This window comes from Suricata suricatta, chromosome 7 (genome assembly GCF_006229205.1).
Source record: "Suricata suricatta isolate VVHF042 chromosome 7, meerkat_22Aug2017_6uvM2_HiC, whole genome shotgun sequence".
In the NCBI taxonomy this organism is placed as follows: domain Eukaryota; kingdom Metazoa; phylum Chordata; class Mammalia; order Carnivora; family Herpestidae; genus Suricata; species Suricata suricatta.
Window position 1 is genome coordinate 32,222,853 of NC_043706.1, and position 23,730 is coordinate 32,246,582.

General features: G+C 52.3%; 1 protein-coding gene across 3 annotated transcripts in view; it reads left to right on the plus strand.

Moving 5' to 3' along the window:
- PACSIN1 (protein kinase C and casein kinase substrate in neurons 1) overlaps positions 1 to 23,730 on the plus strand; it is a 53,719-nt gene that overhangs the window by 14,246 nt on the left and 15,743 nt on the right. For 2 of the 3 annotated variants that reach the window (XM_029944101.1, XM_029944098.1), the window contains exon 1: positions 21,989 to 22,204. The exons of the other annotated variant lie outside the window; for it this stretch is intronic. The gene's annotated coding sequence lies outside the window, so the exon portion shown is untranslated. Of the gene's footprint in view, positions 1 to 21,988; positions 22,205 to 23,730 lie in introns of those variants that run through there. 3 annotated transcript variants of the gene reach the window in all.

Here is a 23,730-nt window from a genome sequence, read left to right on the forward strand (position 1 = left end):
AAAAGGATCTGGTGGCCAAGGCTTTGGGGAAAGAGGGGGAGGGTTAGGGGGTGGAGGGGTGAATGGATAGGTGACTTTCAGGGCAACGAAACGATTCTGTTTGTTGCCATAGTGGTGGACACAGTCATTATACGTTTGTCAAAATCTCTAGAATGTACAACACCAAGAGTGAACGCTCATGGAATCTATGGACTGTGGTTGGTAATGATGTGTCCATGTTGGGCCATTGATTGTAACAAATGTGGCACACCAATGGGATGTTGCTGGTAGGGAAAACGGGAGGGGGGGTAAGTGGGGTATGTGGGAAGCCTCTGTATTTTCTACTCAGTTTTGCTGTGAACCTAAAACTGCTCTAAAAATAAAGCCTGTTAATAAAAAAATAACAACAGGGAGTGATGAATGTTGCAGAGGAAAAAAAATGGAAGTAAGGGGCTGGGGGTGGGGGGCTGGCTGTTTTAGATGGGTTGGGGGTCAGAGACATGATTTAGAGACCTAACAAGGCAGGGAAATGAGCCTCGTGGACACACCAGGGGAGCAGAGCAGGGAGTGGCACACTCAAAGGCCCTGGGGCAGGCAAGAGCCCTGCGTGTGGAGGGATGTGGAAAGGACAAAGTGCCTGGAAGGGAGAAGGGCATGGGGGAGTGCTTGGAGGTGAGGGTAAGCAAACAGCTTGGGGCCGTGCACGTCCCACCTGTAGGCCAGGGAGCCCTTGGGGTCTTTCTCAGCAGGACGGTGAGTTGCTGGAAGGCTTCAGGAAGGGTGTGACGTGTCAAAACTATATTTGTGATTTACAAAGAGGAGCGTCTGGCAAACAGATGGTAGGGAGCAAGGGTGGATGGGAGACTTGTGAGGAGGCCACACGGCCCTCCAGGCATGGAGCCTGCTTGGGATTCTCTCTCTCTTCCCCTCTGCTGCCTCCCCTATTTGTGCATGCTCTCTCTCTCTCTCAAAAAAAAAAAGAGTTCCGTTGGGACAGGTCAACCTGTTAGACATCCAAACAGGATGGATGTTAAGGAGGTGGTTGGATTTATGAGACTGGAGTTCAGTGCCAGAGTTGGGGCTCGAAATATAAGAAGGGGGGGCATTTACAGCCACGGGCCTGGAGGAGATCACTTGGAGAGCAGGTGCACCCGAGGGAGAGAAGACGCCTCAGGGCTGAGCCCTAGGTGTGGGGCACATAGAGGTCGGGGAGCCAAGGAGAGATCGAAGTGGGAGTGTGACGTCAGAAGCAGCACGGCCACAGATGTGAGGACTCATGGGGTGATGGCCCCGTGGCTGTGGGAGGGGCCTGAGGGAGGGGCTAGGGCTTCGGCCTGTGGGAGCCGGTGGTGGCTGTTGAGGGCCGGGGCCGAGTGGAGGGGCTTTGGGAAGGAGTAGGGAAGGGACGTCCGGTCAGCCTTCCCAGGAGCCTCCTCTGTGACCCAAGGGAGCAGGCTCATAGGGTAGGAACTGAGGGTGGTGTGCAGTTCTGGGGGGTCTTTTTTTGGTTTTTTGTTTTATTTTCTATAAATTTCAAAAAATGTTTTATTTATTTTTGAGAGAGAGAGAGCACAAGTGGGGGAGGGACAGAGAGAGGGAGACACAGAATCTGAAGCAGGCTCCAGCCTCTGAGCTGTCAGCACAGAGCCTGATGCAGGGCTTGAGCCCACAAACTATGAGATCATGACCTGAGCCAAAGTCGGATGCTTAACCGACTGAGCCACCCAGGTGCCCCCCTCCTTTTTTTTTAAATGAGAGGAACAGCATCTGTCCCTCCCTTTATGGGAAGGATTGTGTATGGAGGGAAACCCCTGCGACCCCTGCCGAGCCCACGGTAGAGGGGCATCCGTGCAGCTGGGAGCCAGCAGGGCAGGGGCTGGTGGCGGGTGTGAGGGAGGCAGAGCTGGGGTGGGCGGGCACCGAGCACGTGCGGGGGTGCTGCCTGCAGACTGCTCGCTCCCATTTTCTCAGCTGGGGCTGAGGAAGCGGGAGGTGTTAGGAGACATCAGTGTCCGCGGCAGCTCTCAGGGCCGCCGTGCGAAGTAAGTACGGCCCCGCTTTTGCAGAAAATGAGAACTGAGACAATGGGCCCGAGGGTGACTTGCCAGGAAGGGGCAGGACTAAGATTGGAGCAGGGCGGGGTGGATCCCCAGGGCACCCCTCTGGGTGTGGACATCATGATATGTCTGCACCCTGCTCCTCCAGCCTCCCCTTCACCTGCAACGTGGACAGTGGTGCCCACGTGGAGGAGGTGACTACCCCAAGGTCAGACAGGGTGACACAGCAGGAATTCGTTTGTCATCTGGCCCCCAAAGCTCCCCCACCCCCAAACAGGGGGCCATGATAACCGTTTGGGTCCCTGGGACTGATATCAGCTGGACCCTGTATCTGATGGTCCTCGAAATGTCTCGAATAAATGGCTGTGTAAGTCCCTCTGGGAGAGGTTGGTAAAATTAGTACCACATACATTTGTTCTGGGGTTACCCGGGGCCTGGTCTCAACTTCAGTCCCTTGGATCTGAAACCTTGCTCAGGCCTGGAAATTGGGCAGAGGATCACAACTTCTGTTGACCCTAAGGCCTTGGTTTCTTTCTTTCTTTCTTTTTTTTTTTTTTTTGATGTTTTATTTATTTTTGAGAGAGAGAGAGAGAGAGAGAGAGAGAGAGAGACAGCATGGGCAGGGGAGGGGCAGAGAGAGAGGGAGATACAGAATCAGAAGCAGGCTCCAGGCTCTGAGTTGTCAGCACTGGGCCTGACGCGGGGCTCAAACCCATGAACCATGAGATCATGACCAGAGCCGAAGCTGGATGCTCAACCGATTGAGCCACCCAGGCCCCCCTTTGGTTTCTTTTGATTGTACAGAATGGACAGTGTCCTTGTTGGCTGCCGAGTGGCCTGCCCCTGTGGCCACCAGGTTCTACGCACCATTTCCGTGGCTCTGCAGGTCCGGTGGTCCTGGTTGTGGCCACTGCACCCACCTCATTTGTGACGACAGTGCGCTACTCCCCAGCCTCTTATTTGGGGATCCTATCCTCTCATCGCTGTCAGGGCACCTGTTCTGTAACCGCAGCTCCTGGGGTCAGGTCTCCAGGGGACACTCACCCCTGAGCTAGTCAGGCTGCTGGGACCCCTCCCAGCACTGCTTTCCTATGGCTTCTGAGTCCCACTCTTCCTCAAGCCTGACCTTGGTGCCACAGACACGTCGTGGGCTGTGAAGCCAACCTTCTCTGACATTCTGTTCCCTTATAATTAAACTGCATGTCTAGTCCTCAGCTATTCCCTCCCCTCCAGCTGCATAGGAGGATTTATATACAGCTAAGGAGGCCCTTGGCTTTCACACTTGGCCTTGAATTCATGATTACTGGCTCTCAGCCCTTCTTTCTCCGGCGCACGCGAGTGCCCCATTCCGTGGCGCTCCCCCAACCTCTCAGGCTCCAGAGGCACGGCCCCGGCAGCGTGCGCCCTTCCACTGCAGCCCAGGGAGGTGTTAGCGGTTCTCTGCCTGCCCAGCCCTGGTCCTCACTGCTGGCCCCAGGGGGGACGCGGCTCCCTGACCCAGCCTTCAGGGGCTGCTTCCTAGAACCACTCTTGACACCCCCTGGCCAGGTTGGGTTTCTGGGGAAACAGACTCTGAAATGATCTTTGGGTGGTCACTGGGAAATGTTCTCAAGAACACTGCTTGTAAGAAGTGAGGGGAGTGGGACTGGGCAGAGAGGGAGAGGCTGAACTCAGGTCTTCCTTGATCCCGGGGCCGAGGGGCTCTGAGGCTGTGGTGTCACGTCACAGGGGTCCTGCATTAAGGCAAAGGATCCAGGCCTGGTGGGAACCAGTTAGTTATTGGGTGTAAGCTCCCGCTGGGAGGGGTCTGTAAGGTAGAGGGCAGTTCTAGTCTTCCCACTGTGAATGGACATTGGGTGGCTTGGAGGTAATATGAGCACCACTGCTGTGAGCATTCATGTCTGTGTCCGTGGTGGCTGTGGGCTCCGTTACTGTTGGGTATGTACCTAAGAGCAGAAGTGTTGGTCTAGGGCAAGCGTGTGGTGAACTTTGGCAGACACTGCCCATGGTTTCCCAGAGAGGCCCTTTCCCCCGCACTGCCAGCAGCGTTTGCCGGTTCTGGTTGCATCCTCGCCCATACTTGGTATTGTGTGTCTTTTTATTTTAGCCATGGTGGTGGTCCGGACAGCACCGATTCTTTTTTCTTTTCTAAAAATATTTTTTTTAATGTTTGTTTATTTTTTGAGAGAGAGAGAGAGACAGAGCGCAAGCAGGGGAGGGGCAGGGAGAAAGGGAGACACGGAATCCATAGCAGGCTCCAGGCTCTGAGCTGTCAGCACAGAGCCTGACGAGGGGCTCTAACTTGTGAACTGTGAGGCCATGAGCTGAGCCGAAGCCAGACGCTTAACTGACTGAACCCCCAGGTGCCCCGGGACAGCAGTGATTCTTATGTGCAGTCAGGGTGGGAGGCCACTTCTCCCTGGCAGGTGGGCAGGTGTGAGATTTGGGGAACCCGGGACCACCCCTACCTGACTGTCCATGGTATCTATTCCGAAGCATCTTCTTCAAATCCTGGCAGATGCATTAATACGTTGTCAGAAAGTAAATAACACCGTCACGAGACTCTGGTTGGTCTGATCCCTGGTGGCCTGAGATTCCAGCTGCCCCATTTTAGGGCGATGGGAAGGAAAGAGGTGAGCCAGGCTTGTGTGGGGTCCCCCGAGGACGCCAGGACGCAGTGGTGGCGACACACTCTGTTTAGGGTTTCACCATTTCCAAAATGCTTTTTCCTCTGAGCTCCTTTGGGCCTCACCCTGCCCTCCATCTTAGTGGCAAAGTGAGCCTCGCACCCAGCGATGAATCCCAAGTCAAGGGCCCCAACTTAACTTCTTCATCTTATTGGCCTGTGGCCCTCCCCCTTCCTTTAAAAAGCAGCTCAGAGCCAGCTCGTTAGTGGGGTTAAACCCCTTCTGCCTAGTTCCGCATTACCCCTGCTTGTTTTATGAGGTACCCCTGCCCATTGCCCATTACTGTTCTCTTAGAAGCAGGTCATTCCCAAGAGTCTCTGGGGCTAAGTGCTAATAGGATCAGAGCTTCTCTAACCTTGATGGGCTCAGGAGTCTCCTGGGAACTTTGCTAGAAGATTCAGAGTCAGGAAGTCTGGTGGGCCCGTGATTCTGCATTTCTTACAAACTCTCAGGTGATGCCAGTGCTATGGGCCCACAGACCACACTCTGAGCTGAAGTTAGACCCCGCCCCAGCTGTGGGCTGTGTAAGCCTTCATCATGTGTCTGGCGTCCCCCAGGGAGCTCAGGCAGACCCTGGTTACTTCCCTCCTGGACTCCGGCCTAAGTGTCAGTTACTACAAAGCCTGTCTCTGGTTTTCCTATTATGAGACATACCCATCAAGCCATTGGCTCAGTTCAAAGCCTGTTACTCTTGATATCTTTCTTGGGAGCCTCTCTATCCTCCCTCTTCCTACTCTCTTCTCTTTCCTCAACACTCCTAATTCCCATCCTCCTCCTGCCCCAAACGGGCGGAATCTCAGCTAGACATTAGGCAGAAAGCTGGCTGAGTAAACTTATTTATGCTAAAGTGTGGATGACTCACTTCTCTTCCCTTAACTCTTCTAGGGGTTAGTTAGATGTGAAAGAGAGGGAGCTTTTGGTTGTTAGAAAAGTTGACAGTGACAGAAAGAAGAGAAAATCTTCAGGAATTCTTTCCTGCACCCCCTAACATTTCCCAAGCTTGGGATTATTATTGAAATCATATGAGGGAACTTTAAAAAAAAAAGTAAAACCAGACAGGGACACTTGGGTCTTACCCCAAATCCACAGACTCCAGAGTCTCCAGGGTGGGGACCAGTAATGTGCATTTTCTTTGAAAGAGATTTTGTTATCCATCCAAATTTAGAAACGACTTCCCTAAATCATAACCTGGGTGCAACTCGTGATTCTATTTCCCCTCTGTTTCTAGAGGAGAACTACTCAGGGTCCTTCTATCTCACCCAGGAAACTGTTGAGTTGGGGGGGGGGGCGGGGGAATGGGGCCTGGATGATGTGTTCAGGGCTAGTTCCCGCCAGAACTCGGCTGCCTACAGTCCATTCGTCTTCAGGACCAGCCTCTGTCTCCTCATCTCTGCAATGGGGACGAAGCCACTGCCTGCAGCCCACCCCTGTGGCTGGAGCAGGGGAGTGGAGATGCCGTGGGTGATGCCACAGGACAAAAGGCAGCCTGGGAGGCGGGGAGGCGGGTGCCGGAGCGTGCTGGGGGCCCAGCACCCACGCTGAGCCATCGCAGTGTCTCACTGGGAGTGACTGCTGTGGTAATTATGGAGATTGTACAGGCAAATGGGTCCTCCGCTGCGTTCTGCTCCCTCACAAAGGTCATCTGTGATTGCCTGACTTCCTCCCTGGGGCGGCAGGCGGCTGCGGTGGGGGGCCTGTCAGGGGGTCTCTGGGATGCAGGCCCAAGATGAGGGGGAGGGGGCCTGGGAGCCTCCCAGGCAACCTCTGCCAGCCTGGGGTGGGAGGCAGGCCTGTGAGCTCCCAGTGCAGAGCTGCTCTGCCCCCTCCTCCAGGAAGACACCATGGCTCCCTACTGCACTCTTAGCTCTTAGTTGAACTGGCTGCAGTTTGGTCCACTCGGTGCTTACTGACCCATGGGGAGACTGAGGCCAACATGGTGATCTGTCCTGCCCTTCAGTCCATCTGGAAGGCTCAGCCCCAGCACCCCTCAGCCTGACACCAGCCTTCTCTGGCTGTGTATCTCTACAAAGTGAAGGAGACACAATGGCTTTAGGAGGCCCTTTCCAGGTCTGGGTGCTAGGACTCCAGCATTTGTCCCCAGGTTCTATGGAAGATTCATGCACGGCTTTGGAGTCGGACAGAACGGAGTTTCAACCCAGGCTCATTCCTGCTGTGTGCTGTTGGGCCACTGACTTTACCTCTCTGATCTGCAAATCTGAAAATCTCCCCAGTTTAGAGATGTGGAAACAGTGGACAGCACGGGCAGACGGGGCTCCCAGCAGGGGAGCCGCTCCTACAACTATTCTGGCCTCCTCTGGAAGCTTCTCCCGAAAGCCCTCCCCATTTGCGCCAGGTGTGCTCACCCATATGCCTCTCTGGAGCTCCCTCTCCTCTGAACTCCCCTGCTTCTCTGGCCCTCCAAGGCTGTGCCCCAGCCCTGCCCCAGGCAGCCCTCCCTAGCAGCCAGACCTCCCCGACTCTGTGGTGTGGCCAGCTGGGCCCACGCTGTCTGGTGCCCTGGTGCCGTCCGACTCAGTGGTCTCTCCTGAGTCTCCTACCCATGTCTCCCTGGAGCTGACCCAATGGCCAGTTCTCATTTATCTCCTTAGATGCTCCTGGCATGGCGTGGAAGGTGCTGGAGAGCCGCATGCTTGGAAAGTTTCAGGGCTAGAAGCCCCACACCGGACCCCCAAGGCGTGGCATGAACCCCACTGAACACCTCTGTGGGCGACACTGGTGCTCGAAACTGAGCTGAGACCAATACAAGATGACTTGGGACTGAGATTTCAGGACAGTAAGACAGTGGTTCTCGGCCCAGGATGTGTTTGGGGAGCACCTGAGAGTCTTTGTTCTCACTGATGCTTGGGCCTCCCCCATAGAGAGGGGTGCACAGAGAGGGGCGCAGCCTGGCCTGTAGGAATTTTAAAAGTGTCCTAGGAGGGGCACTTGGGTGGCTTAGTAGGTTGAGTGCCGACTGAAGCTCAGGTCACGATCTGATCGTGGATCGTGGGTTCAAGACCCATGTCAGGCTCTGTGCTGACAGCTTGGAGCCTAGAGACTGCTTTGGATTCTGTGTCTCCCTCTCTTTCTGCCCCTCCCCCACTCATGCTCTGTCTCTCTGTCTCTCTCTCTTTCTCAAAAACAAACATTTAAAAAAATTTTTAAAAAGTCCTGGGTAAGAATATTGGATATCCACATGCAAAAGAATGAGGTTCAACCCTTACCTCATATCATATAGGAAAACTCACTCAATCAGGCAATTACCTAAGCCTTAAGAACTAAAACTCCTAGAAGCAAGTGTGAGGTGGGGGGAGTCTTCACTGCAGTGAATTCGGCAAAGATTTCTTGGAAATATACCAAAAGCGCAGGCAACAACAAAAAAATTAAATAAATTGTACTTCATCAAAATTTAAGACTTTTGTGCATCAAAGACACTATCAAGAAGGTGAAAAGAAAACATACAGAATGGGAGAAAACCATTTGCAAATTATATATCTGATATGGGGTTAATATTCAAAATATATAAAGACCTACAACTCGGGTGCCTGGGTGGCTCAGTCAGTTAAGCATCGACTCTTGATTTCAGCTCAGGTCATGATCTCATGATTCATGAGATCCAGCCCCGAATTGGGTTCTGTACTGACAGTGTGGAGCCTGCTTGGGATTCTCAGTCTCGCTCTCTGCCCCTCCCTCATTCGTGCTCTCTTTTTCTCTCAAAATAAGTATTTTTTTTAAGTTAAAAAAAAAGAGAACTCCCATCTCAAAACAAAGAACGAAGAACCTGGTCAAAAAATAAGCAAAGTGAGGGTACGTGGGTGGCTCAGTTAAGCTTCTGACTCTTGCTCTCAGCTCAGGTTTTGATCTCAGGGTTGTGAGTTCAATCCCTGAGTTGAACTCCACTGTGGGCATGGAGCCTACTTAAAAAAATTTAAAAAATTAAAAAATAAATAAGCAAGCAAGCACTTAATATTTCTTCAAAGATAAGATGCAGGTGGCTAATAGGCACTTGACAAGGTGTTCAGTCTCCTTAATCATTAGGGAAATGCAAATCAGAACTACACTGAGATACCCACTTCACACCCATTAGGATGGCTATTATAAAAAAGGCAACCCAGAAAGTAATGAGGGAGGATGTGGAGAGACTGAAACCCCTCTGCGTTGCTGACGGGAACGTGAAATGGTACAGCTGCTGTTGAAACTTGTCACTTCTTCAGAAAAGTTAAACATAGACTATGATAAAGAATTCTACTTCAGGCATCTACCCAAAAGAGGCGAGAGCAGGAAGTCGCCCAGATACTGAAGCATAGCGTTCATAGCAGCATTGTTCTCATGGGCCAAAAGGTGAAAACAATGCCAATGTCCCTTGGTGGGTGAATGGATAAATAAAATGTGGCGTATACATTACAGTGAAATATTATTCAGCTGTGAAAAGGAAGAAAAGTCTGACACGTGCTTCAACGTGGATGAGCCTTGGAAACATGCTGGGTGAAAGAAACCAGACATCGGAAAACATAGATTGGGGCGCCCTGGGTGGCTCTGTAGGTTAAGTGTCTGACTTAAGCTCAGGTCATGATCTCACAGTTCGTGGGTTCGAGCCCCCCTTGGATTCTCTACTGTCAGTGCCGAGTCTGCTTCAGATTGTCTGTCCTCCCGCTTTCTGTCCCTCTCCTGCTCTCTTTGTCTCAAAAATAAGCATTAAAAAAAAGGAACATATATTGTGTGACCCCACTTAAAATGAGGTCCCTAGATTAGGCAAATTCATAGGTCCAGAAAGTAGAATGGTAATCACTGGGGGCTGGTCAAAGAGGGGGCATGGAGAGTTTATTGATGGGGACAGAGTTTCAGTTTGGGATGATGAAAAGGTTCTAGAGATGGAGAGGCGCCTGGGTGGCTCAGTCGATTAAGCATCCGACTCTTGAATTTGGCTCAGGTCATGATCTTGCGGTTCGTGAGTTTGAACCCCACATTGGGCTCTGCACTCACAGTGCAGAGCCTGCTTGGGATTCTTTATCTCCCTATCTCTCCCCCTCCCCCACTTGTGCTTGCCTTCTCTCTCTCTCAAAATAAGTAAGTTAACTTAGAAAAAGAAAGGGGCGTCTGGGTGGCTCAGTCGGTTAAGCGTCCAACTTCAGCTCAGGTCATGATCTCATGGTTCGTGGGTTCGAGCCCTGCATCAGGCTCTGTGCTGACAGCTCAGAGCCTGGAGCCTCCTTCAGATTCTGTGTCTCCCTCTCTCTCTGTCTTTTCCCTGCTCACGCCCTGTCTCTCTTTGTCTCTCAAAATAAATAAACATAAAATTAAAAAAAAGAAAAACCAACTCAAAATGGCTTAAACAATTGCTCCTGAAGTTTTATTGTGTATATAGATCACATACGACCTGTTAAAAGAGACTCTGAATCAGTAGGTCCCAGAGTGGGCCGTGGGGCCCGAGAGTCTCCAATTCTGACAGGCTCTCAGGTAATACTGATGGTTCGTAAGCCACACTTGCAATAGCAAAAGTTTGAAAACGGCTACACATTGAAACACCTGGGGAAACTTTTAAAAAATACCAATTCTTGGGGCACTTGGGTGGCTCAGTCGGTTGAGCATCGGGCTTCAGCTCAGGTCATGATCTTGCGGTTCGTGGGTTTGAGCCCTGCATCATGCTCTGTGCTACAGCTAGCTCAGAGCCTGGAGCCTGTCTTTGGATTCTGTGTCTCCCTCCCTCTCTCTGCCCCTCCCCTGCTTGCGCTGTCTCTCTCTCACTCAAAAATAAATAAAACATTAAAAAATTATGTTTAAATACCGAGTCTTGTACATTCAGGGTTCTGACTTAATTGATGTGGGGTGAATTTTAAGGCTTCTCATGTATGCTATTTTTTAATATATTTTATTTATTTATTATTATTTTAACATTTATTTATTTTTGAGAGACAGAATGTGAGCGGGGGGGGGGGGGGCAGAGAGAAAGGGAGACACAGAATCTGAAGCAGGCCCCAAGCTCCGAGCTGTCAGCCCAGAGCCTGACGCTGGGCTCCAACTCACAAACCGCAAGATCAGTGATCTGAGCTGAAGTCAGACGCGTAACCAACTGAGCCACCCAGGCGCCCCAAGCTTCCCATGTATTCTCATGGGCAGCAAAGTTTGGGAACTACTGGGGCACCTGGCTGGCTCAGTCGATTAGGCGCCTGACTTGGGCTTGGGTGATGATCTCACAGTTCAAGCCCTGCATCGGGCTCTCTGCTGTCAGCACAGAGCCCACTTGGGACCCTCTGTCTCCCTCTCTCTGCCCTTCCTCCTGTGCGTGGGGATGTGTGTACACTTTCTCATTCTCTCTCAAAAATAAAATAAACATTAAATAAAGTTCGGGAACTCCTTTCGTAAACTAAAAGGGAAACTTGCTATATCACCAGGCTCTCCTGAAGACAGCTTCAGCATTAGTTCTGTGACACAACCACCTCCAGGACAGCTTTCCATCCTTAGTGGGCAGGTTTGGCCCTCCAGCTAGCTTCCTCCGGGAGCACAAAATGGCTGCCACAGCTCCGGACTTTCCATGCAGACTCCACACTGTCCAAGAAGACAGGCGACTCTTTCTTTCCAAGTGCTTCATATCGTCCCAACAAGGAATACTTTCCTGAAAGCTCTTTCTCTCTGGGCTGATTAGCCAGGGGAACAAGAGTGCCACAAATGACTTAGACCAGTGGTTCTCAAAGTGGGGTCCCTGGACTAGGAGCATAAGCATCACCTGGACACTCGATAGAAATGCAAGAGGCCTGGCAACCTGTGTTTTAAGTCCTTGAGGTGATCCCGATGAATATTCAAGTTTGAGAACCACTGGCATAGAGTTTATGCCTTCGTCTTGTAGTTCTCGACCTGGGTTGACTTTTGTGCCCCAGGGGACATTTGGCAATGTCCGCAGAGTTTGGGGTTATAACTTGAGTGGGGGTGCTCCTGGCATCTGATGGGTGAAGCCAGGGATGCTGCCGAACTGAATGTTGTGTGATGCCCAGCACAGCCTCCCAGAGAATTACGGGCCCCACAGGTCAGTAGTGCTGAGGTTGAGGAACCCCGCGCGAGCCCATTCAGCCTATCTGCTGAGTCCTTTGTAATGCAGCTGGGACCCCTGTCAGCAAGGGCAACGACGACCAGATGTTGGCTATCAGTCAGACAACCAACAGCGTCTGCTCCTAAGAATTACTTGTACATAAATCAGACGGCCGGCCACCTTTCCCACACCGTCCCTTTGCAAGCAGTCCTTTAGAAACAGACAGCCCCGTGGGGCTTACAGGGTCAAAGAGGTTTCTGTTTGTCAGGATGAGCAAAGGCCCCTGGCTCTGGCCTCTTTGAGGGTGGGGGAGTCCTGGGGGCGGGCCTGGGCGGGGCTCACACTTGCTGGCTTATTCCAGATAGTACCGGTCTTGCAGTTTTACCAGGATGTTAGTTATATTTCTTTAAACATAGTATGTGATTAAAAAACACTGTAAATATGTTTACTTATTTTTGAGAGAGAGAGAGAGAGAGTGACAGTGTGTGAGCGGGGCAGGGGCAGAGAGAGGGAGACACAGAATCGGAAGCAGGCTCCAGGCTCCGAGCTGTTCGTAGGGAGCCCGAAGCCGGACTCGGACCCCTGAACTGTGAGATCACAACCTGAGCTAAAGTTGGATGCTTCACCAGCTGAGCCACGACGCCCCTAAAACAGTACACGATTTTCAAGTTTGGCTACATCCTGGGGCGCCTGGCTGGCCCAGTTGATAGAGCATGGGACTCTTGATCTCAGGGTTGTGAGTTCAAGCCCCACATTGGGTGTAGAGATTTCTTAAAAATAAAATATTTTTCCTCCGTTAAGTGTGATTTTTGCACTGTTTTTTTTGGGGGGGCCCAAGAAATGCAACCCCATCATTTATATGAACAGTGGAGCGTCCAGAATTTGATGTGCAGGAGCTCTCCTTTGGGGCCCCATCAAATGTGTGATGTTGGACATGCTTTTGTATTTTTTTTTTAAGATTTTATTTTCAAGTAATCTCTCCACCCAGTGTGGGGCTCGAACTCACCACCCTGAGGTCGAGAGTGTCATGCTGCACCGACTGAGCCAGCAAGGCGCCCCTGCACCTGAATCATTGTTGATGCCCAACACTGTCGGCTTTGAATTGTCTGCAGTGATGGGAATGTTCAGTATCTACACTGTCTAGTGGCAGCCACTGGTGGCTGTGGAACACACGACATGGGACTGAGGAATTGGGTTTTTTAGTTTTTCAGGAATTGCATTTTCAATTTTATTTAATTCCATTGAACTTAAATTTCTATTTAAAAAACTTTTTAATGTTTATTTTTGAGACAGAGACAGAGCACGAGCGGGGGAGGGGCAGAGAGTTGGAGACACAGAATCCTAAGCAGGCTCCAGGCTCTGAGCTGTCAACACAGAGCCCCATGCAGGGCTCAAACTCATGAGCCACGAGATCATGACCTGAGCTGAAGTCAGATGCTCAATTGACTGAGCCACCCAGGCGCCCCATATTGACCTTACATTTAAATAGTCAAATGGCACTAATGACTTCTGTAATGGGCGGTGCATCCTTAGACACCCTGCATTCTTCCCAGGGTGCTTGGCAGGGTGCTGGCTCACGGTGGGCCTCCAGAGCCACTCAGCACCCGGAGTACTTAAGACTAGATGTGTTCTTACTTGGAGGGTGCCCTGTGCAGTCCGTGTCAGCTAGAGGCCTCCAAGATTCCAGAGGGGAGCTCAGCTCTTTTTGAATATTACCAAAACTGTACCCAAAGTGAGCATTTCCCAAACTGAAGTGGTCCAGTCCATCCAGGACCTCCGAGTGCTTTGCTTCTGGTAGGGATTTGATCAGTTCAGTGTAGAAATGTTGGTAATGCCGTGCTGATCAGAAACTACCTGGTAATTAATTGAGTGAAAAATAATTTGTTGCCTAGTTACAAGAATAAAAAACTTCTGGTGGCATAGTCAGTTGAGTTTAGTTGGCTGACTCTTGATTTCCGCTCAGGTAATGATCACGGGGTTATGGGATCGACCCCTGCATCAGGATCCACGCTGAGTGTGAAGCCTGCTTAAGATTCTCTCTCCCCCTCTGTCTCTCCCCCGCTTGTGCTCTCTCTCAAAACTGAAATGATAACACAAAATAAAATATTTCTTAGCACATACAGTTTGTTTGGTAGACAAAAATCTTTCCAAACGTGGAGTTGAGTGAAGAAATGTGTAAATGGTCCCCAGTGCTGCATAGGGTTAGAGAGAGTTAATCTGGTCCACCCGCCTCACTTTAGGGAAGGCAAACCAACACCTAGAGAGGGAGTGACCTGTGTGGGGCCACCTGGCCGGAATGGGGCTGAGTCAGGACTCAAGGCCAGGGTCTCATGCTTTTTTGGGGAAGCTAATATCTGAACAGTGTTCTTGTGACCCAGTGTGTGTGTGCGTCTGCCCCGGGCTGTCTGCACCCCAGAGACAATGATTGTGTCTGTGACGTTCCCTTTGATCAGTGATGGGAATATGTGCAGGTTTAAAAGCCTCTTTGATGTTGGAGTTCTAGAATCGGTGTAGGAATAGGATTGGACCAGTTCTTGCAAAACAATCGCTGGTCCCCTCACAGTGGGAGCTACCTGGAAAGGTCATGAAAAATGCATGTTTTGGGGCCCCACCGCTGACCTCACTGGGGTGGTCTGGTACACTGGTGCTCCCTGTCATCACTGTGGACCCCACCTCCTGCTATGCACACCCTGGTGCAACGTGCCCGCCCCCACCGTTGACCATTGACTCTGGACTTGGCTATGTGACCTGCTCTGGGCAATGAGACATTGGCCAGCACGGGAGAAGCAGAGATAAGATAACTTGAAAGACAAGCTACACATCGGAATTTGTCCTTTTGGAATGTTTGCTCTTGGAGCCCTGAGTTGCCATGTAAGTAGGTCTAAGGTACCTTGCTGGAGAGACCACAACCTCGGGGGAAAGACAGGGAGAGGGACCAGGAGCGGCAGGCCAGCTCGCCCAGCCACGTCAGCTGAGGGCCAGTCATGTGAGTGGAGACGCTGTCTTAGACGCTATAGTCCCAGCTGAGGCCAGTGTAGAAGAGATGAATCACCCAGGTGACCGCAGCCAACCCCTAGAATTGCCAAATCTAATACATCATTGTTGTTCTAAGTCACTAAAGTCTGGGGAGCTTTGCTATGCAGCAACAGATGACCGAAACCCCCTGCTGCATCAGACTGTCTGTGGGCCGTGGCCAGATGCTCCACTGTATCCGAACCTCCAGATGGTTCTAAAGCCTAAAGCCTGAGAACCCCTGGAAGGGGAGAGGATCTGATTCAGAGCACCACGAACTGTGTGACTTCCTACAAATCCCTTAGCTCCTCTCCTTCTCCTTTTCCTTGTGGGGAAAGTATCGACTCCAGGGATTCGGGGCGGCGGGGTGGGGAGGGATTTCTTTAGCCATTGCTCCGAACACTTTTTCAGCCCCACATCCTTTTTCCCTCTCCTCCTGGGACTCGAACAACATGAAGGTTGGCTCTTCCATTGGGGACCCAAGGGCCCTGCAGCTGTGTTCTTTTTTTTGAGTTTATTTATTTTGGGGGAGAGAGAGTGTGTGCGCGAGTAGGGGAGGTGTAGAGAGAGAGGGAGAGAGAGAATCCCACACGGGTTCCAATCCCAGCATGAAGCCCAATGCAGGGCTTGAGTACACAAACTGTGAGATCATGACCTGAGCTGAAACCAGGAGTCAGATGCTTAACCAACTGAGCCACCCAGGTGTCCTCATTTATTTTTTTTTAAGTTCATTTATTTATTTTGAGAGAGAGAGAGCACACAAGTGGGATAGGGGCAGAGAGAGAAGGAGAGAGAATTCCAAACAGGCTCTGTGCTAATGCCAGGCTTGAGCCCACAAACTGTGAGATCATGACCTGAGCTGACATCAAGAGCCTGATGCTCAGCTGACTGAGCCACCCAGACTCCCCGCCCATTTTTGTCTGCCTATTAAAAAACACCCGAGCCTTTCTCTGTTATGCAGACTGGGTAATTTCTATTGTTTTATCTTCAGGTTCACAAACTCTTTCCTCTGTGTCTTCACTCTGCTGTTGAGCCCATCCAATGACCTTTCTGTCCTAAATTTTCAGTTTGACTCTTTTTTGTATCTTCTATTTCTTTGCCAAGGCTTTCCTTTTTTTTTTTTTTCCGTTTGTTTCCAGGATGTTCCTAATTGCTTGTTGAAGCATTTGTGAGACTGTTGCTTTAACTTCCTTGTCAGATAATTCCAGTATCTGTGCCTATGTTGGTTACCTTTTCTCCTGCAGAGTGAGATTTTTCTGGCTCTCGGTATGACAGATGATTTTTCTGTTGTATCCTGGACATTGGCGTATTGTTACGAGACACTGGCTCTTATTCAAATCTTCTGCCTTAGCAGGTCTCCTCTAAGACTGCTTCTGCTGATGCCAGGTCAGGGTAGAAGTCCAGCGTCTGACTTCAGCTCACATCACAAGCTCATGGTTCGAGTTCAAGCCCTGCGTCAGGCTCTGTGCTGACAGCTCAGGGAGAAGGCTGCTTCCTCACTGCTGGGCTGGGGTGGGAGTTCTGGCTTCCCACCAGACAGACCGCCGCTGATACCTCCCTGCCTGGGAAGGGAGGGGAAGCTCATTACTGCTCTCCATGTGGTCTCCACTGACCTGTTACTGCTAGGAATGGTGACAGTCCTAACTAGGCCTCCTAGGTCCCCACCTGGCATGGAGGGGAGGATACCTTGATACCACTGGGTGGGGATGCAAGTCCCAGCTCCCCACCTGTTCTCAGAACCACCTGGTGGAGGGCATTCACTCCTGGTTACACCCAGGCACAGCTCCCCACTTGGTTTCTGCTCACGCAGAGGGGACGGGGCTGCGGTTTTTTCCATGGTGTTCGGCTAGGGAAGGGCATTTATTGTTTTAAAGATTTTGCCTTGCTAGACTGTACCTTTCCTGGTCCTTCTGATAGGGAGAAGAGGCTTTTCTTGGGGCTCTGTTTCACCATACTCATTGGTGTTTCTAGGTTGCTGACTTCCCAGCTCCAAATCTGAGATATTTTGAGCAAAAAGAAAGCCCAGAGAACTCACTGTTGTGTTGTTCCTTGAGCTCTGAGATCCCCAGTCAGTCCGCCTTCTTCTCTCCCTTTTTAGAGTCTTTGTAGGTTTGTTTTATATATAACTTCCAGAACATTAGCTGTACTTTTCGAGATGAACAGGGAGACGTATATCTATATCTACTCCATCTTGCCCAGGAACCAGCAGTCAAGATTTACCTGTTTTTTCCTTCCTTCCTCCCTCCCTTCCTTCCTCTCTCCCTCCCTCCCTCCCTTCCTTCCTTCTTTCCTAGCAAGCACAAGCAAGGGAGGGGCAGGGAGAGAGAGAAGGTGGGAATATTGAGCAGGGTCCACGCTCAGCATGGAGCCTGACGCAGGGCTTGATCTCACAATGGTGGGATCATGACCTGAGCTGAAATCAAGAGTTGGACGCTTAACCGACTGAGCCACCAGGTGCCCCAACATTTACCTGTTCTTCCACTTAATATAAATAGAACCCACTATGTATGTCCTTTCAAACTTGGCTTTTCTCACCCAACATGATGTCTTGAGGTTATCCATGTGGTTGTGTATAGTCAGTGATTTTTAAAATGTATTTATTATTTATTATTTTTTAAATGTTTATTTATTTTTAAAGAGACTTTATTTTTAAAGAGACGGAGTGTGAGTGGGGGAGGAGCAGAGTGAGAGAGGGAGACACAGAATCTGAAGACAGGCTGACAGCTCAGAGCCTGATGTGGGGCTCGAACCCACAAACTGTGAGATCATGACTTGGGCTGAAGTCGGATGCTTAACCAACTGAGCCACCCAGGTGCCCCGATTTTTCATTGTTATATAAGGCCCGGCTGTGTGAACAAGCCCCAGTGTGGAATTTGCCCAGTGGAATCCTATATAGTCACGGAAAAGCAAACCTACCTCTCCTGTATGCAGTAAACCACATAGGTTTACCGCTACCGCTGCTCACCAGTCTTTCCAGAGATGCCATTTGCTTTGCTTCCAGTTTGGAGCTATTCTGAACAAAGGTAAGCATTTGGAAGGGAATGTGCTGTTAGGAACAAATATTCTCAAACATGTGCTTCAGCGACCATAGCACTCACTTCCGTTGGGAGTAAATATTTCAAAAGCCTCTTAACTGGGCTGCGTCTTCAGCCCTTGCCTCTTTCTACTCATTTTTCCATAGAAAAGTTACAGCGATCTTTTGACAACATAAATTGGATCCCTTCTCCCCCTTGCTCAAAAATACCCATGGCTTTGGGGCATCTGACTGGCACAGTTGGTGGAGCTTGGGACTCTTGACCTTGGGATTGTGGGTTTGAGCCTCATGTTGGGTGTAGAGATTACTTAAAAATAAAATCTTTAAAAAAATACCAAATGGTTTCTATTCATCTTTAGAATAAGGTAGTAGAATCCTTCCCATGCCCTGCAAGGCCCCTGTAGGGTCTAGCTTGCTTCTCCTTTGTTCCCACCTAATTTACTACCTCTTGCTACCTGCCATTCGTCTGTCTACCCACCTGTTCATCCATCCAAACATCCATTCTGTTTTGGGGTGCCTTCGGCCTGCCTCACTTACTCCTGCCTCAGGTAATTTGCCCTTGCTGTTCCCTCTGCCCCAAAACACTGTTCCTGCAAATCATCACCTCCCCTTCCCCCTTTATTTGTCTGTTCAAAAGTCATCTCTTCAAAGAGGGATCCTAAAGTGTCTCCCCACTCATCTGTCTTTACCCCACATTACTCTTCTTGATAGCACTGATCACCCCTCGAACTAGCTGCTATTGTTTCTTTCTTGCGTGTCTCCCGCTTTGGCGTGAAATGTCGACATTGAGGCGTGACATGCCTCAGCTCAGGCACCAGCGTCATCTTCTGGCCGTGTATGGGAGGGCGAGTCCTTCAACCAGTACCTCTCTGACTCTAGTTTCCTGGAATCTGTGACAAGGCAGATTCAGATTCAGGAGGTCTGGGGTGGGACCTGAGATTCTGCATTTTCCTCCTAGCTCCCAAGTGGTCCAGGCTGCTGGTTCTGGGATTCAGGTGTTGAATAGCAAGGCCTTCATAGCTCTGAGCCTCAGTTTCCACATCTATAAAATGGCTCCTTGTGAAAAACAAGTGGGTACGGTGTATAAAGCACCGTGCATCGTGCCTGCACTTAGGAGATGCTTGGAACATACCTACTGCTTTTCCTCTCGCTGCTCTTCTGCGTCTGAGGCTCGAAGTCGTCTCTGTTTTCTCTTTCCCCATCCCTGTATGTTTAGCCCCCTGCATAGACCCTCAGTGGAATTTGGGCAAGGGTTTGGGGAGGCTTCTGGCATTTTGACAGTCATGGGAACATTATGCAAATGAGATGCAAAGCAGCAGCTAATGAACGCTGATTGCATTGGCCCTGGCTCTGGGGAACTGTACTATAAGTGTGCTGGGCTGGGAAGGAGGTAGTGAATGTTTTCTGGGTTGGACGAGGAGGTAGTGACAGAAGGGGTCAGTTTCTCCTGGGTTGCACAAGGGCCCCTCGTCCTATGTTGACTGGTCCTGCCTGCGGGACTGGAATCTGGTTAAGGTCCCGGAGTAGGCTGACGTCAGGCATGGTGTGTGTGTGGTGCAGGGGTGTCCCTGAGCCTATTTGAGACCTGCAGGTGGGAGGTTACAGGGCTGCACACCAGTGGCCAGGGGGCCCTCTCAGTAGCAGAGGAGACTGGATCAGGCTGACAGTGGAGGGTGGGTGCTCTGCAGGCAGGAGGGGGTGACAGAGGGGTCACCTCTTCCCATAGAGTCTGTATGAGCACGGGAAGGAAGAACTCGGGGGTCTGCCAGGCAGGAGGTGGGGCTGGATCAGGCTCATGGAGGGGTGGAGGTGGGGGGCAGCTATGTTTGAAACTCGGCATGGAGCTGGCTCTTTAGGAGAAAGATGATCTGGGGTGGGGGCCTGGCAGGTGGGCAGGGGGCTCTGCTTACAGTGCCTGGGAATTCAATCCCTCCTCGCCCTCAGCTGAGGTCTCCCTACTCTCCATGGGGCCCAGGCTCTCAGGTGCCAGCCGTCCCCACCCTCTGGCCTGGGCCTTGGCTTGACTCTCTGCTGAGGACCTCCAGGCCTGGGGGCAACTGTCAGGCTTCTGGCTTAAGGACAGTCAAGCTGCAAGTCCCCTCTGAGGTCATTTGGGGGCTGTCTTCACGCATGCCCACTTCTTGACTGGCCCTTCAAATGCATATGACCCTGGCCTGCCTTTGATCTAAGGACAAGAAACACACTTGGCTGTGAAACTTCTAGAAAATGGGTCTCTGTTGCCATGTGTCCTAATCAGATCTTAATGGAATTGATGGGGAGCATTGAAAAAGCTTGGCAAAGCAGTGGGTTCGAATCCCAGCCCAGGGATTTACTGGCTCTGTAACCCTGGACAAATTGCTCCGCCTCTAGAGCCTGTTTCTCGTCCCTTCTGCGCCCTCACCTGCAGGGCTGTCGTGACGCCAGAGGCGCTGCAGGAGAACAGGAGTCAGTACATCCACAGGCTCACCACCCTTGGGGGCAGGGACTCTGTTTTGCCCAGGGCTGTGTCCCAGCACCTAGAACAATCCCTGGTGCACAGTGCGTGCCTACTGAGTATCTGCCGGATGAAGGAGGTTCCCTGTTTCATCTATTCCCAGACGGTTTCCCCCTCGCAGTGGACGGCTCTGATACTCCAATGTGCCGCCCAGCTTAGAGCCTTGGTTTAACTGGCATCGGTCTCATCACTGAAGGGATCTTACGTGGGCTGAAGTGTGGAAGAGGCTATTATTTATTATTATTACTATTATTAATAACAGTTTGTTGGTTGATTTTGGGTTGGCTTCTGGGTCTTTCTGATTGCCTCTGCCTTCCCTGGGCTGCGTGAGGTCCCTGAGAAAGGCCCTGGGGCGCTGGGGCTGCATTGACCCTTGTTAGGGTCCTTCTGAGGTGGTGCTGGGCTGGGGACAGTGCATCCTGTGGGCACACTTCGCGTCCTGGGCCCCAGTCCCCACTTGACGTCCTTACTTCCCCTCCTCCAGATGCTGTCCCTCCTGGGGGGGTGGGCAGTGACAGGGTTCTCTGAGCCTGGAATTCCCTCCGAGGAGGAAGAGCCCATTTCCCTGGATCTGTCATAAGTCCCAAGTCCCAGGACCTGGCTGGGGGGATGAGTGAGCATACCTATGAGCCCCCTAGGCAGAGAGGCTTCTAGGTAGGGGACTTCCGGAATGAGGGAGGGGGTTGCGGGAGGGTGGGCCCTATCTCCACCCCCACCCCAGGGCCCTCCTGTAGCAGGCCTGAGACAAGGTGGCAGATTAGTGTCCGATCTCTAGAGGTCAAGTGTAGAGCAGAAAGGTCCTCTCCTAGAAGTGGATTCTGGTTCAGTCTCCCGGTTGGGACACTTGACACTGATCCCTTCCCATGAAGCTAGGGGCTTGTGCAAACACCTGTTGCTTTCGTGTAGAAAGGGTTTGTGTGTCACATATTCTGGGCCCATGCAGATGCGTGTACACGTGTCCCAAAGCTGTGTAAGTGCTGATATTACTGCTACAGTGTCTGTCCTCTGTGCACATTGTAGGCAGATAACCAGACTTGTAGAAATGCACGTGTGCAAATACGCGTAACGGGCGTTCCTATTTATAAGTGTGTTGCTGGGGTGTGTGATAGCCGTGGCATGTGGGGGTTGAAATCACAAGGCCTCACAGCCGGTAACCAGCCCAGGAGCCTTGGATGCTCAGATGAGTTGTTTTACTACTGTGGGCCTCAGTTTCCAGTCTGTAAAATGGGTATGGATCCTCAGGGGATGAGATTGTAGCCCAGCATTCTCATACTCGGCCTGACCCAGAAAAGGCTCAAAATAAAATTGCGAGGAATAACTGAGTGAGAATAAACGATAAGCACACATGTTTATAGAGCAGCAGGCAGTGAAGTTTAAGGGCCTGAGGCAAGTGCAAGGGTGGGGTGCCGCTTACAAGAAGAGATGCTGGGAGGGAGGGTGTTGGGGAGAAAGGACAGAGGCTGGGGCAGGGTCCCCCACAGTCAAGGGTGGCCTTGCGAGCCCCTCGGCTCCCCAGCATCTCCTCGAAGGTGAAGTGTGTGCGCCCCGCTCGAGCTGACGTAGAAGGCGGGCGTCCCCTGGTGTACGGGAGGGAGGGAGGCGGTGCAGCATTGCCTGGTTGCCATAGAAACGAGCAGAAGGAGGTGGGTGGCTGGAGAAGGAGGCGGGTGGGGAGGAGGGAGGGGAGGAGGCAGCTGTGGGGGGCGGGGAGCTGGCTTCCGCAGTTCTGGCGCTGCTGCCTTCCTGAACCCGCGGCGGGAACCCGAGAGGACAGAGCCCCCAGCCCGGGCGCCAGGCCCCCTCCCTGCCCACCACCACGGAGGAGGAGGAGGACAGCCAGCCTCTCCGGCCCTGGCCCGGCCCAGCGGGGGCAGTGAGCTCCTACCTGCCCCTGGCTTGGTGCCCAGACAGGCCCAGGTAGGCATCCCAGTGGGGACAGCTGGAAGAGGCCGTGTGGAGAGTGGCCCCCTCCCTCCCCGAGCTGCCCCTGCCTTCCGACCAGCGCACCTAGCAGGAGGCATACGGGCAGGACCAGTGGACCAAGGGGTGGGGGGAGCAGCCTGGATCATGGGTGGCCCTCTTCAGAATCAGCATCCCCCTGACTAGGAGGACCGTCCCTGCTGCTGCCATCCTCCTCTGCCCCGCTGTCCCTCTCTCCACCACTGCCACAGGTCCTGACTGTAGAAATGCTCCCCCGTCTGGGGGAAGTGGGCTGAAGGGGGCTGGGGCTTCCAGGGACCCACAGTGCTATCCCTACCCAGAGGGGTTGAGCAGGGAGAAGTGAGCATGCTCCCTGCTCCCCACTCTAGGCCCTGGCCGTTGGGGAGCAGCAGACCCACGTCCTGCCCTCCACACCAGCCGCCTCTGTGCTGGCCCAGATAATCTCAGGCATTGGGCTTAGAGCCCCCTGCTCAGGCGGGAGGCATCTTTCTCCTCCCCCAAGCTCAGGCCCTGTCCCTTCCTCGTTCTCCCTGCAGACCTGGAGACCTAGATCTCCCAAGGAACCCTCGTCCTATCCTCGGCAAGCCCAGGGTCTCCATGTTGGGGGATCAAGTGAGGGTGCTTGTGGCTGCCCTTCCCCCCCCTCTGTCCCTCTGCTGCATTGCTCCCGGGGACAGACTCCGTGCTGCCGGGGAGCTCGGGCACTGCGGAGAAGCCGGCTGCTTAGGAGGGGGCGGGGCTGGGCCCTGGGAGGACCTGGGCCGCTGGAGGGCCTACGCTGGTGCAGTGGGTGAGTGGCCCCCGTACAGGTTTGCCCTGGGACAGAGCCAAAGGGCCTTGGCTACCACGGGGAGGAGATCCTAGCCTGAGGAGGGCAGGGGACGCATGCGTGCGACCCTGGGAATTCTTCAGGTGCTCTGGCAGCGAAGGGCCCGCCTCCTTTCCCAGCACACCGCGAGAGCTTGGCTGGGCCCTTTGCTGGGGCCACATTATGGGGCTTCCCGTTTCCCTGGACCCCTGGGGATCAGAGTAGCTGCTGTGGGGGCTGAGAAGGGATCTTTGGGCACGCGACGGGTTGGGGAATGAATACTCACCAAGAAGCTGACGTGGCTCATTCATTTCTGCAAACGTTAGTTGCAGCTGCTGAATGCTAGGCAGAGGGGGCTTCTGCTTTTGGGTGAAGGGCCGGGGAGGAAGAAGGCCAGACAAGGTCTCTCCAGGAGCCGGCAGCCAAGGAACCCGGATGCACTGTCTCAGTCTGCCCCCACCTCCTCTGAACCCCATCACCCTTTCTGCTCATCTCCCTCCTTTGGGGGGAGCTAGAGACACCCCCATCCCCACCAGGGCCTGGGACAGGCATCTGTCCTGCCTCTCCTTCTATAGTCGGGCCTGCCTCCTGGTGAGCACAGGCAGCTGGTGAGCCTGGAAGGTGGAAGGAGCTGGAAGGAGCTGTTCCTTCCCCAGGCTGTCCACACCTGGCCCTGCCCTCCGGGAGGCCACAG